Here is a 4,691-nt window from a genome sequence, read left to right on the forward strand (position 1 = left end):
TATATATATATATATATATATATATATGTCCCAATGTGTGTATATGTATATAGGTATGCATGTATGTATATATCTATGCGTGTGTGTTTCGGCGTTTGTGTTTGTCTCCTCCTTCACCACACCAACACCACCACCACTGATAACCGGTGCTGGTTTGTTTACGTTTAGCGGTTCGGCAAGACAGGCTGAGAGAATAAGTACCAGATTTTAAAAAGCAGATACCGGTTTCAACTGGTGGTGAGGGACAAGCACAAGACTTAGGTGCTGTTTCTGAAAGATCGACCTAACAAGGGCTAATCCGTAATCTCTGATGTATTCGTGACAACAGATAAGAGAGTATAATCCGAATTGATGGAGTGGTAATGGATGAAGACTCACAGAAAATTCAAACAACTCGATGGGCTTACACACCACTGATATACATATCTAGTTTACTTTACCTTTGGTGAAAAAAAATTATGTTAAAACCAAAATTATGAAGAATAAAAGAAGCGTCTTGTCAGAAGTGGGATTCGAACCCACGCCGGGAAGACCCGACTGCGACCTGAACGCAGCGCCTTAGACCGCTCGGCCATCCTGACAGCTGACAAATTTATGTGATTCAGACTTAGTCTTACATGAGAGCGAGATGAGCTGATTACATTACTTTTCTCTCTTTTTCTTTCTCTCTCTCTCCTTCTCTGTTACTCTCTCTTCTTTTTGTGTCTCTCTTTCACTCTCACGTCATATGCATACCATCTGTTTGTCTGTCTCTCTTTCCCCTCTCCTTCCCTTTCTCTTTATCTATCTATCTCTCTATCTATCACCCATCATCTATCTCTCTCTCTTTCTCTCTATACCTCTCTCTCCATAAACGCAAGACAGCATATGACTCAGACTTACAAGCATATGAGTATATGTGGGTGTGTATGTATGTTTGTATGCATATATGTATGTATGTGTGTGTGTGTGTGTGTGTGTGTGTGTGTGTGTGTGTGTGTGTGTGTGTGTGTGTGTGTGTGTGTGTGTTTGTACGTTATGACCCAACTTCTTGCGATTTTATTGCAAGGGAGGTAATCCACTCCCTTCACCATCCTAACCATAATTACTGAACGGCGTTCAATTGGTCGGGTATAAGTTCAAATCACTCCGATATCAGACCTGCCTTTCATGATTTCCAGGTCAATGAAATAATGTCCCAATTGATATTTTGCCTGTTGTGTTTGTGTTTGCGGGCAAGAAAGAAACCAACGTGCAGACCATTGACTGTGTCTGCTTTCTATGGCCGCCGACTGACGGGATTCGTTTAGCTTTTGTGCTGGCTTTCAGTTAAAATTCCGCTGAGATCAACTTTACTTTCCATCCATTCGCTTTGGATGAAACAGAGTACCAGACAAATACGGAGTGGGGGGGGGGTCAATATAGTCGACTTGTCCCCCTTCCCCAACCCCGCCGTCTATGTTGCGAGCCTTGAATACTAAGACAAAACGGCGTCCCGATCAGAATGTTGTAACCCCGGTCTCTAATGCCTTGCAAAACATCGGGTAACCGGACTTATCACTCATGGGTCTCTCTATCTCTCTCTCTCACTCACTCTCTCTCCTTATCTCCCTCTCTAACTCACTCTCTTTTTCCCCTCTCATTCACTCTCGCTATGTATGTATGTATATATGTATGTATGCATGCATACATGCATGTATTCATGTATGCATGCATGCATGTATGTATGTATGCATGTATGTATGTATGTCTATGTATATATGTATGCATGTATGTATGCATGCATGTATGTATGTATGCATGTATGTATGTATGTCTATGTATATATGTATGCATGTATGTACGTATGCATGTATGTACGTATGTATGCACGTATGCATGCATGTATGTATGTATGTATGCATGCATGTATGTATGTAGGTATGTATGTATGTCTGCATGCATGTATTCATGTATGCATACATGCATGTATGCATGTATGTATGTATACATGTATGTATGTATGCATGCAAGTACGTATGTATGTATATGTGCAGATTTGTTTGTTTTGTTTTATCTATGTATTCTCGTGCATATAGTTACATATATTAAACATGTTCATATATATTTAAATGATAAACTTCTGGAAAGTTTTACAGATTTTAACAGTTCCAGTGATGGATTGCATCTATAGTCTTCGAATTAGCTTTCTCCTTTCTGGTTTTGAGAAGCCTAATTTCTCAAGATAGGTATTCAGACAGTGTGCTACATATCCCAGGGCCCCAATAATTACAGGTATAAGCCTGAACTTGTAATCTGGATAGAGTAACTGCAGATTTCTCAATAGTTCAGCATAGGTGTTCTCTTTTTCATTGATCTTCAGCTTTATGTTCATCTCCGCTGGGCAGGTAATTTCCACAACTGTACACAGTTTCTCTTCTCCATCCCAAATCATTATATCAGGTCTGTTGTGCTTACATTTTATTGAGGTCTTCACTGGGACATTCCACCAGTACTCCTTTTCATTATGAGTGGCTATGGCTTAAGTATGTATGTATGTATGTATGTATGTATGTATGTATGCTTGCATGTATGGTACATTTATATAAATACCTTTATTTCTTTAGAAGGATCGCTAAGAAAAAAAAAAGTATGTATGTGTGTGCATGCGTGCGTGCGTGCATGTGTGAGTGTGTGTGTGTGCGTGCGTGCGTGTGTGTGTGTACAGACTAGACGTTTGTGTTTGAGTATGTGTCGTCGTGTATGTATGAATGCGTGTATATAACCATATATGTTATGTGTGCATATGCATGTAGCCCCCCCCACCACCACCACTCCCGCGCTAATTTATTTTGAAAGCTGAAACCTGGTTGGAGCGCTTGTAACAAGATTCCTCTAAAGTCTACATCCCAAGCTACCACGTTTTGGTTCAACATCTACAGACATTGTGTGCAACACCTGGATCCGTCATCAGATTAATGTCGGTGATGAGGGTCTCCGTAAGCACAACAGAGTCTCTAGTTGTTTCGGGGCCTAATGAGAGACACCCTCATCCAGACTTTGGTTGATGAAGTCAAGATCTGGGTCCGAGCAGCATCCTGCTGTCCTCCCATTGATTACTTCTTTTCACCCAGAGATATTTCTATGAATTTATCAGAAGCCTTTACGTTGTTCTTGATGGTGCTTCTACTCAGTCCTGTAATGTCCAGAATTCCATGCGCCTTATCCAGAAATGGTCTTTCGATCCTCAATTGTCAAGTTCCACGAGCAAGCACCAAGTTCTCCACTCATTCTTGCGGCAGTCCTCCACCAGTATCTGACACTTAGCTCTTTTCTTCTTGTCTACCTCTTCCATTGTCTCCACGCAGGCTACAGTTTTGTTTTTTCCTAACTTCAAGACAATTAGCTGCCTTGTTCTTATTAACTGTTCACTGGGAAGACATCTATAGGTGTCTGCTATGAAAGACAATTATTTATTAATTATTATTGCTACAAATATGTTACTTCTATCAATCTCAGAATGAGTCCAACTAATTTCAAGTAAATTATAATTTTTAAAAAGTTCTTAAATTCGAAAGATGTAACAAAGTGATTCGTAAATGTTTATTCAAGGGAAGTAACTTTAACGCAAGTCACTTCCCCTTACAATCAGGGCTTTCTTGAAGTAATTAAATTGAAATACTGCGAAATCGGGTCCAAGGAACCTCTTGAAGTAGCTTTTAGGAAGCTTTACTTAGCTTTTCTATGTAAGGTACTCAGAGGAGCACGATAGTATCATGGTATTTGTGCGTACCTGTAAAATTGCCGAGAAAAAGATAAAAAGGTGGAGAAGGAATGAAACGAGGCGACTTAGGATTATATTTAACTCCAAAATGATACAAACTTTTTGTTCCTATATCTGATTAAAAACGAACTAAATAAAAATCTGAGCATCCACAGCATCCAATCCGTTTTAGTGCACATCAACACTATATTCAAAAAGTTCATTATTCTTTTAAACAGTTTGTGGCGATCATACTTGACAATTCCTCTTTTGGGGGAATCGGTTAAACCAATCTCGCTCGAGCCTGTGAGATTCTAGTGATAGATTGTATTTTTCATTCAAAAATATCCAATCAAATTAATCACACTTTTTAATTATGTAATCTACTGAGAGCTCAGTAGACTTTCATAAGGGTTTTAGGCCGAGAGAACACTTGAAACGACGAGCTGTGTTAACGGGGTTTTTGTAAAAACGTTAGTGAAAAATTGAAAATTGTGAAAATTGTTATTGTTGAATATTGCATTGCTGAACACTTGTTTAAGCTGTTTTACGGCTGAGTTGTTTTGCTCTGTTCCCCTTTTGTAGGGGGCTGCGTAGTTTCATCATGTACAACTGTGAGATGAAAGTGGTGGTCTTCCAAGCCACTTGCATGGCCCATAAGAACTGGCAGTGGCAAGAACTAGAGTTATTAATTCAAGCCACCCCAGAGGACATCGGAAATATAATTGAAACCATCACTGCGGAAGATGTAGTACTGAAGGTTAAAGTGGAAAGCAGAATCCCTAGGTGTTATCAATGTGGCCCAAAGGGTCATATTAGGGTTAACTGCCCCTCACCACCCGCTGACACCAAAGCCAAAAAGGATACCGCACCTCCGCCTCCACCAGAAACCAACACGGAGACAACACCAAAGGATATAAGAGAAGAAGGATGGGAAAAGATGGAAAAAAGGAGAAAAAAGGAAGACACA

At 39.8% G+C, this 4,691-nt stretch overlaps 1 protein-coding gene and 1 non-coding gene across 2 annotated transcripts in view; one reads left to right on the top strand and one right to left on the bottom strand.

Annotated features, from left to right (window-relative positions):
* The window catches only part of LOC106883345 (polycomb protein EED-like), a 35,952-nt gene that overhangs the window by 12,751 nt on the left and 18,510 nt on the right, over positions 1–4,691 (top strand). The window lies entirely within an intron of this gene.
* On the bottom strand, positions 498–581 carry Trnal-cag (transfer RNA leucine (anticodon CAG)). The gene has a single exon. It is a non-coding gene; the product is annotated as a tRNA-Leu (tRNA).

Source organism: Octopus bimaculoides, chromosome 10 (assembly GCF_001194135.2).
Source record: "Octopus bimaculoides isolate UCB-OBI-ISO-001 chromosome 10, ASM119413v2, whole genome shotgun sequence".
NCBI lineage: Eukaryota > Metazoa > Mollusca > Cephalopoda > Octopoda > Octopodidae > Octopus > Octopus bimaculoides.